This window comes from Quercus suber, unplaced genomic scaffold (assembly GCF_002906115.3).
Source record: "Quercus suber isolate HL8 unplaced genomic scaffold, Cork oak 2.0 scaffold_1088, whole genome shotgun sequence".
Taxonomy (NCBI): domain Eukaryota; kingdom Viridiplantae; phylum Streptophyta; class Magnoliopsida; order Fagales; family Fagaceae; genus Quercus; species Quercus suber.
The window spans coordinates 29074-38770 of record NW_027070493.1 but is presented as its reverse complement, the minus strand read 5'-3'; the positions used below and the strand labels follow the sequence as shown (position 1 = coordinate 38770).

Sequence of the window (9697 nt, the reverse complement as noted above, 5' to 3'; positions counted from 1 at the left end):
AGAGAGATATTGAGAGCCTTTTCATTCAATAGCTTTGTATACACCTTCATGATAGATGCAAATCAATACCTAACACGTGTACAGAAAATACTAGCAGCAAAACATTTTTTTTACCACACCTCTCCAATATTCAATAGGAATTACGCCTTTTAACCTTTTAAATAGGAGGAAGAATGGAGATAGAGTTCTTACTTAGATTACTTGTTCTAATACTATAATAAATTATCATTTGTTTTAAAATTTTAAATTATTATAAAATCATGAATTTAATCAATAGCTGTTATTTTAACAAGTTTAATTTCCATAAGATGATACGGTGATGAACGTTTGTGATGCATGATTTCTAAATTTTAACTGAACTATGAGGCAGACTAGCCTTAGAACCAAAAATTGTAATGGAATATTACAAAGTACAATACAAGGCTACTACAAATGGATGTCCTCTTTACTTCCAAATTTACCGTGATGAAATTGCAATTGACACCAGTTTCAGCTTTTTTATTTTCTCTGCTTGTTAGTTTTCTGAATATGTTGGGGTGATTTGATTTCTTTGATGCAAGAACCAGGTGAGAAGATGGAGAAAAAGTTAATTTACGCAAGAGAAGGGGAAAAGTTGTATGCACCTATCAGTACTATAAAACGAAACGAAGGTCGAGTTCTTGACTTGGCAAAGCTAATGGCATCAGTAGTTCCTGAACCACCACCACCGGCTCCTGCAGGGAACATAGGGTCACACCCCTAAAACACTACCTTTTTTTTTTTTTTAAATAAATTTTTTATGAATCAATTTGTTATAGACATTTCTTGTATTTTACGTCTATGTCATCTCATAATGTGATGTAAATGTCATCAATAGGCAAATTACGATGCCAAAATAATACAGTTTACTGTAAATGTCATTTTAGATCTAACCATTTAATAAAATAGGGAGTTCCACTTAATTAAAAGAAATCTTCTAAATCAAATAACCAATGAAAAAAAAAAAAACCATTAATTTTTTTTTTTTTACTGCCAAATAAAATCACATCCAGGAGAGTATTGTAAAATTTGTTGTCACCATGTTTAACCATTAAAATTTTCAATTCTTCCATACCTATATCTATATCTATATATACACTATATGATAGCCAAAACGTTTTACTTTTATCTTGTATTTAGATTCCCATTAGGAATTGTTTTTCTTAGAGTGGCTGGACAAAATTGGCCTTTGCCCTTTTCGGGCAAAATAAGTAGTATTTTGCCCCATTTTTCAAATTAATTAGGAAAATGCCTCTCTTTTGAAACTTGTATTTCTCAAAATCGAGTTAAGCTTTATAGTAACATTTTTAAGGACCTATAGTGACGTTTTTAAGGACCTATAGTGGCGTTTTGGAACTCAAGCTTCATGAACTCAAGTTATAGGTAAATAAATTTCATAGAACTCAAGTTCATGGAGATAGAGTTACAAAACGCCACTATTGGTCCTTAAAACGCCACTATATGTCCTTAAAAACGTCATTATAGGGCTCCAAATTTTTTTTTTTTTTTTAAAACTCGATTTTGAGTAAGTCGAGTTTCAAAAGAGGAGCATTTCCCTAATTAGTTTGGAAAAGAGAGCAGAATGCTACTTATTTTGCCTGAAAAGGGCAGAGGCCAATTTAGTCCTAGAATGGTGTGTAGTTAAGTGTTTGACTTGCTTCCAAAGCATGTTTATATGCAATGCAAATTCCTTCACAGTAAAGGATGTGGAGTTGATATACTCCCCTAACACTCATATACAATTAAAAGAACTAGGCTAAACTTGACTCATACATCTATATAAGAAGTAAGAACCCTTAAAGAAAAATTAAATAATATTGTAGTTGTAGTTTTCAACTTTCAAGCTATGGGAAACTCATTGTGGAAACATTATAAAGACATATAGAAGAAGAAACACACCATGAACAAGTAGAGGAAGATCATTCAATCTTCATACGCCAAATATGCATAGAGCCCATGCTATCAAATCAGAAATTCAACTACAATAACAACTGTGTGCACCATTTTTTATGATGCCAAATACATTGAAACTCAAATTGACAATAAGTTGCCAAACAATGAATGTCCTATATTTATTTATGATGCATGAATTCTATGTTTAAATAAGAATTAATAAATAAAACTTAATATCATATATATATATATATATATTCTAGATATGTATTTACTACCTCACTTTGAAGGCTTCACAACATCATCATTTTATGTATTTGATTTTTAAACCAAATTTTACCACTACAAACGTGTTTCTCTTATATTTATGTTGTGTACTTTGGCCCAATTTGGTCCATTTTGTCCTATTTGGTCTCATTCGATCCATTTGGTCATATTCGGTCCTTTCTGTCCGCTTTGGTCCTATTCGGTCTCATTCTATCTGTTTTGGTCTTATTCAGCCCATTTTGCTTCTATTCGGTTCATTATGTCCACTTTGGTGATATTCAGTTCATTCGGTCTTATTTGGTCTCTTTTGGTCCTAACCGGTCCACTTCGGTCAGTTTTGGTCTATTTAGTTCTATTCAGTCCAAATCGGTCCACTTCGGTCCTTTTAGTCTAATTCAGTCTATTTGTGTCCACTTCTGTTCATTCGGTTCATTTCAGTCCAATTCGGTCTATTTTTGGTCCACTTTGATGTATTCGGTCCATTTTTGTGCACTCAATGGGAAAAGATAGGTTTAGATTGCGAGCACCTATTATAAATCCAAATTTATTAAAAAAAAGTACTCGAGATATTATCATGTTTGATATATTCATTATTTGTGTAATACATTATGAGAATGAATGTTATATTATGATATAAAGAGAATTGCATTATTATAGTTTATAGTAACTAGACGATGTCCTGCATGATGCATGTGTACTATTTTCTATTATTGGTATCGAGGTTATTGATGTCCATTGAGTCATTGAATGCTACTTATTTTGCCTGAAAAGGGCAGAGGCCAATTTAGTCCTAGAATGGTGTGTAGTTAAGTGTTTGACTTGCTTCCAAAGCATGTTTATATGCAATGCAAATTCCTTCACAGTAAGGATGTGGAGCTGATATACTCCCCTAACACTCATATACAATTAAAAGAACTAGGCTAAACTCGACTCATACATCTATATAAGAAGTAAGAACCCTTAAAGAAAAATTAAACAATATTGTAGTTGTAGTTTTCAACTTTCAAGCTATGGGAAACTCATTGTGGAAACATTATAAAGACATATAGAAGAAGAAACACACCATGAACAAGTAGAGGAAGATCATTCAATCTTCGTATGCCAAATATGCATAGAGCCCATGCTATCAAACCAGAAATTCAACTACAATAACAACTGTGTGCACCATTTTTTATGATGCCAAATACATTGAAACTCAAATTGACAATAAGTTGCCAAACAATGAATGTCCTATATTTATTTATGATGCATGAATTCTATGTTTAAATAAGAATTAATAAATAAAACTTAATATCATATATATATATATATATATATTCTAGATATGTATTTACTACCTCACTTTGAAGGCTTCACAACATCATCATTTTATGTATTTGATTTTTAAACCAAATTTTACCACTGCAAACGTGTTTCTCTTATATTTATGTTGTGTACTTTGGCCCAATTTGGTCCATTTTGTCCTATTCGGTCCCAATCGATCCATTTGGTCATATTCGGTCCATTCTGTCCGCTTTGGTCCTATTCGGTCTCATTCTATCTGCTTTGGTCTTATTCAGCCCATTTTGCTTCTATTCAGTCCATTATGTCCACTTTGGTGATATTCAGTTCATTCGGTCTTATTTGGTCTCTTTTGATCCTATTCAGTTCATTTGGTCCTAACCGGTCCACTTCGGTCAGTTTTGGTCTATTTAGTTCTATTCAGTTCAAGTTGGTCCACTTCAGTCCTTTTAGTCTAATTCAGTCTATTTGTGTCCACTTCTGTTCATTCGGTTCATTTCAGTCCAATTCGGTCCATTTTTGGTCCACTTTGATGTATTCGGTCCATTTTTGTGCACTCAATGGGAAAAGATAGGTTTAGATTGCGAGCACCTATTATAAATCCAAATTTATTAAAAATAAGTACTCGAGATATTATCATGTTTGATATATTCATTATTTGTGTAATACATTATGAGAATGAATGTTATATTATGATATAAAGAGAATTGCATTATTATAGTTTATAGTAACTACACGATGTCCTGCATGATGCATGTGTACTATTTTCTATTATTGGTATCGAGGTTATTGATGTCCATTGAGTCATAATTTTGTTTTTAGACAAAATTATGGATTCATAAATTGGCTATGGTATTTTGTGTGAAATATGTATTTCTAACTAGATATTATTTGATGCTGTTCAATAAGTTTGTGGCATAAATGAGATCTCAGCCTCTCCTTACATGTATCTTTCTCCTGCCTAATAATCTGGTTGAATCTGCGCTTAACTCTAGCGGAATTATTCATATTCAATCAGAATTCTTATGAGTTAGAGCATCAACTGGTCAAATATGTATATGTTTGATTGCATATTTCTCAATTTGATATCTATCATAACATACTGGACCTAAAATGTATGTTTAAAAATGATGCCATTATTGGTGCCACCAATGATGCCATTTTGTTCTTTTGGCGACAAAATGGTTACACATCTAGTTTGATTTTATTTTTTTTACTTATTCCTTGAAGTATTTTATATATAAAATTTTTCGTATATGAGATCAGTTGTGTAGGAATATTGGATTGGCCCCTTCATATACCATTACTAATTCTATGGTTGGCACTTGGCAGTGAGGCTTTGAACTCTTCGGAGTCGTAAAGTGACTGTGGGAGTGGAAGAAGCACTAGAAGAAAAGTTCCAACTAAACCATGATCAATTGAACTCTGGTTCCTTTTAAATGGAGTCCTCAAACTAGAGTCCCCAAATTATATTATGTAAAGAAAATAAACTTATAATGAGATTATATTATATTTTGAAATAGAATTCAAATGGCAAGTAAATCTCTCCAAGTGTAATAGCATCAATGAATGTCAATCAACATCAATCATGATCAATTAGGTTCAACAAAATTAATTAACATTAATACGTCAAATTTGGTGTCCAAGCTAAAAGTATGCTTTCTGCAGTTGGATTTATTTGATTTTAGTTAAAGGAAGAAAATGAGGGATGTTATGAAAATACAAAGAAACGACCGCCTTAGATGTGTGTTGCGATTTTCTACTTTCAATTTACATTGTCGAGAACCATCGAAACATAGACGATAGATTTCTTTACTAATGCATATATGCAACCATATATGGTTTGGTTTTGATGGACTGAGTGTATAGTGCAGAACAAAACAAACTAGTTTTGTTTTCTGAAACTTTTAGTTTCATAATCCTGTGGATTGTGTAACTAAAACTTTTAGTTTCATAATCCTGTTGGTGTTTTCTTTGTATCGACTTTAAGAAGTCTTACCTTCTCCAATTTTTAATTAAGCACGCATTCATGATCAAATACCACAAGTTTGGCCACCATCAAATTGAATGGGAATCGCTTGGACTGACCATATCTTAGTGGGATATATATGTTAAATGTATCCTGTTGGTGGTTTCTTTGTATCGACTTTAAGAAGTCTTACCTTCTCCAATTTTTAATTAAGCACGCATTCATGATCAAATACCACAAGTTTGGCCACCATCAAATTGAATGGGAATCTCTTGGACTGACCATATCTTAGTGGGATATATATGTTAAATGAAATTTTGTCAACTTCGCCAGCTAAAAGGCAAAGTCTAGGACTAAAGATGCTCCTAACACAGAAAGATAAGCACTTTAATATTCCTGTGCAAGGTGCCTGGGTTTTGGTGGCATGTGTTTGTAGCCTTTTGAACTTTGACGCTGAAAGTTCAATATGGGTATGAAACACCCTTGAACGTTTAGACTCCCAAAAATAAAAATACCAATACAAGCTATATAACAAACAACATATGTGCGGAAAATGATAAATAGCTTATATCGGAATAGAGACACAATCTAAACCATAAATAATCACACACACAGCAGTAATTAAATGGTAAAGATAAAGGGAAGAGAAATGCAAACACAAGGACAACACTCGATGTGTTATCGAACAGGAAACCGAAGCCCTCGGCGTAAAACCTCTCCGCCGCCCTCCAAGCGGTCAATAATCCACTAGAAAATGTAGTTGGGATACATGAACAGCAATAGACCCTCCAAGCCTAATCTACCTAGGTACCTAAGCCCTCTAAGCTTCCTGCTCCAACGAGGTTGCGCCGAACCTTTTTCTTTTCTAGCTTACCGGATTCCGCTATAGCCTATAGCATCAACCAATCACCATTGGTTTCTTCCCAAACTGCTTCCCTAAGCACCAAATGGACCTTCTCATAGACGTGGGTGTGGTGAGATAAGGGTTTGGTAAATAACCTCTCAAGGGTATGACAATGGAGAGGAAGAGAGTAGAGGAATTTGTAGAGTCTCTTTAGATGAAGATTGAGGATGAGGCAATTTTGTTTTTCTCTGGAAGCTCTCTCAAAATGATGGGTATAAGGGTGTATATATAGTAGGGTGAGAAGGGAATGCAAAACGTCAGTTTTTGCCAAACAGGGCAAGTTGGCGACTTGATCTTGCGGCTTGACCAAGTCGCGAATTCAAGTCGCGACGTAACGGCCTGGCCAGATTGGAACTTTTGTCCTGTAGCGTGACAGCTGGCGCGACCCTTCAGCTTCCCAGTGTGCCTCTCACGTGCCTGCCTTTCACGGCTTGCCAGTCGCGATCCACTCACGAGCCCTAGACGCGAGACTCTGTTTTTCTTGCACACTCTTGAGCTTTTCTTCACATCTTCTCACACATTACCCTTACAGTTTTTCCACTTAAATACAGGGTTGCTAAGTGCTAAATTACAAGCAAATTGGTCACAGAATAAAACCAATTAAATGGTTGATTAAATTCAACCTTACAGACGCATTAATAAAAGAAAAGGACTAAAGAAACTACTGAGAAATTAAGAGACAAACATATATATGGCTGCGTATATATTGTGATATTCACTCACAGATCTCTTCCACAAGGCAAGTCTGGCAAGATGAGGTTTGACGTCAAGAGAGGCCTCCTCCCTGTTTTTCTTATCCTTACCATCCTATTTGTTGCATCAAGCTTGGTTTTCACCGGTAAGAAAAATACTATTTTTTCCACTCTCACCTCCATAATAATAGGCATTAAAAGCTTTTAACAAGCAAACACTTTATGAAGTACAATACATGGATACTAAAGATCGATGTCTCTTTTACTTCCAAATCAATTGTGATGAACTTGACACCTTTATTTTATATCTACTTTCAAACTATTTATTATATATTTTAAACTTGGTATCTATTTCTTCTTTATTTTCTGAATATGTTGTGGTAATTTATTTGATGCAACAATCAGATGACAAGATGGAGAAGTTAACTTACGCAAGAGAGAGCCAAAAATTGTCTCGAGTTATCATTGTAAAATAAAGGAACAGCCCACCTATCCGCTTTGCAAAACTAGCGAGAGGACGAATTTTTGAATCACCGCCACCACCCCCGGTGATGTAGGACACAATTTACTATTTAATTATTGTAATTTATTATTTTTGGTATTTTTATGTAAAAAAACGTTATTTTAGGTTTAGATGATTTATTTCCTTGTTTTTAGGTGCATTTAATGTTTTTTAGGTCAAATTTGATTCCTGTTATGGTTAGGTATCAATTAGGAGTTAATTTAGATTATATTTTCTTGTCAATCAAGTTTTAAGGAGCCCTTAAATAGGCCCCAAAGTCTGTAAACGTTTTTTCCATAGACTATTATCAATAAACACAGACTTTTGTCAAATTTTCTTCTGGTGGATTTAACACTTTATGAAGTACAATACATGGGTACTAAAGATCGATGTCTCTTTTACTTCCAAATCAATTGTGATGAACTTGACACCTTTATTTTATATCTACTTTCAAACTATTTATTATATATTTTAAACATTGTATCTATTTCTTCTTTATTTTCTGAATATGTTGTGGTAATTTATTTGATGCAACAATCAGGTGACAAGATGGAGAAGTTAACTTACGCAAGAGAGAGCCAAAAATTGTCTCGAGTTGTCATTGTAAAACAAAGGAGCAGCCCACCTATCCGCTTTGCAAAACTAGCGAAAAGGATGAATTTTTGAATCCCCGCCACCACCCCCGGGAGGGAACAGAGGGTCACACCCCTAATGCGTATTCCTTGTACTTCATGTTTTAGTCATCTCTCTCTTAATAATTCAACAGTCAGAGAAGAGAGAGGATTTGAATCCTAAATGTTTCTATTAAGAACATCAAAAATTGTTATATAGTTGAATAACAAGGCTCTTGATCTTAGTCATCCCTTAAATATAATGTAAATTTCACCAACATACAAATACTGACATCTTTTTTTGTGATATATGCATATACTAACATCAAAATATTGTAAATTTAATTTTGACATGAACAATATATACTACATATAATAATATGGAGCCTTTCCATTTACTTTTGCAAAGTTCTTGTTGCATTACGACATCATCAGCTCTTAGCAATTTTCCACATTTTTTCTTCTTTATTGACAATGAATGACTTAATTCTCAATTTTGTTTCCTTTAATACTTTATTCAATTCTCTCCTTCATCAATACAATATTTAAAAGCTAAAGAATAGCATTAATTGTTGCTATTCTTCTGTTTAGCCACATTAGCGTAGCGTTTCAGTCCAATTCAATCTATTAGGTCTATTTTGTTCCAATTCAGTCCATTTAGGCTAGTTTGATCCACTTTGGCCCATTTCTGTCCAGTTTGGTTTGATAGGTCCAATTTAGTCCATTCTGGTCCACTTTAATCCAATTGATCCACTTCAGGCCATCCAATCTAGTCGGCCAGTTTGATCCACTTCAGCCCATTTCCATCCATTTGGTTCAATTCGGTTAATTTAGTCCACCTCGGTCTAGTTGGTCAATTCTGGTCCATTTTGGTCTAATTGGTCCATTTCAATCTATTCGGTCCACTTTGACCCATTTTGTCCTTTTGGGCTAATTTGATCTACTTCAGCCCATTTCCATCCATTTGGTCCAATCTAGTCCACGTTGATCCATCTTGTCAATTTCAATTCGCTTACTTAAGAACGAAAAAAGATAAGTTTGGGTTGAAAGTACCTATTCTAAATTCGAATTTATTAACAAATATAGATCTCAAATTCATTCTAAATTTTATTAAATTTTAGCAATTTAATTTCAAATTTGTTTCATATATATTTAATGAAGAAAATGTTTTTTCTGCATGCATGTTTGGAGCCCAATTAATGGTCCAACCACCAATAAAAAGTAGCATGTGTTTTATTATGTGCATTGCACATGACTCAGTTAGTTGTGTTAAGAAAGTTGTGCATTGTGCATGATAAGAATACATGTCATTTTCCTATTGGTGGTTGGAACCTAAAATTCTAAACATATTTGAAGCCAAACTTTGTAGTAAATTTACGCTATTAAATTGTGAGAATGACTAAATTGTGGGAATTTATCTTCATCACATAAATGATACGATCTAGGAATCTGGTTTAGGCCCAAATTTATTATTAATCAATTGCATACAATAGTGTTCAAAAAAGAAGAGGCATACAATACCTTTTAAGAGTCCCCAAATTACATCAAACATATAGAAAG

General features: G+C 33.7%; 1 long non-coding RNA gene across 1 annotated transcript in view; it reads left to right on the top strand.

Annotated features, from left to right (window-relative positions):
• LOC136065702 (uncharacterized) overlaps positions 1 to 4953 on the top strand; it is a 7889-nt gene extending 2936 nt beyond the window's left edge. Inside the window, exon 3 of the long non-coding RNA XR_010627296.1 lies at positions 4792 to 4953. This is a non-coding gene — a long non-coding RNA (uncharacterized LOC136065702). The remainder of the gene's footprint in view (positions 1 to 4791) is intronic.
• The last annotated feature ends 4744 nt before the right edge of the window (positions 4954 to 9697 follow it).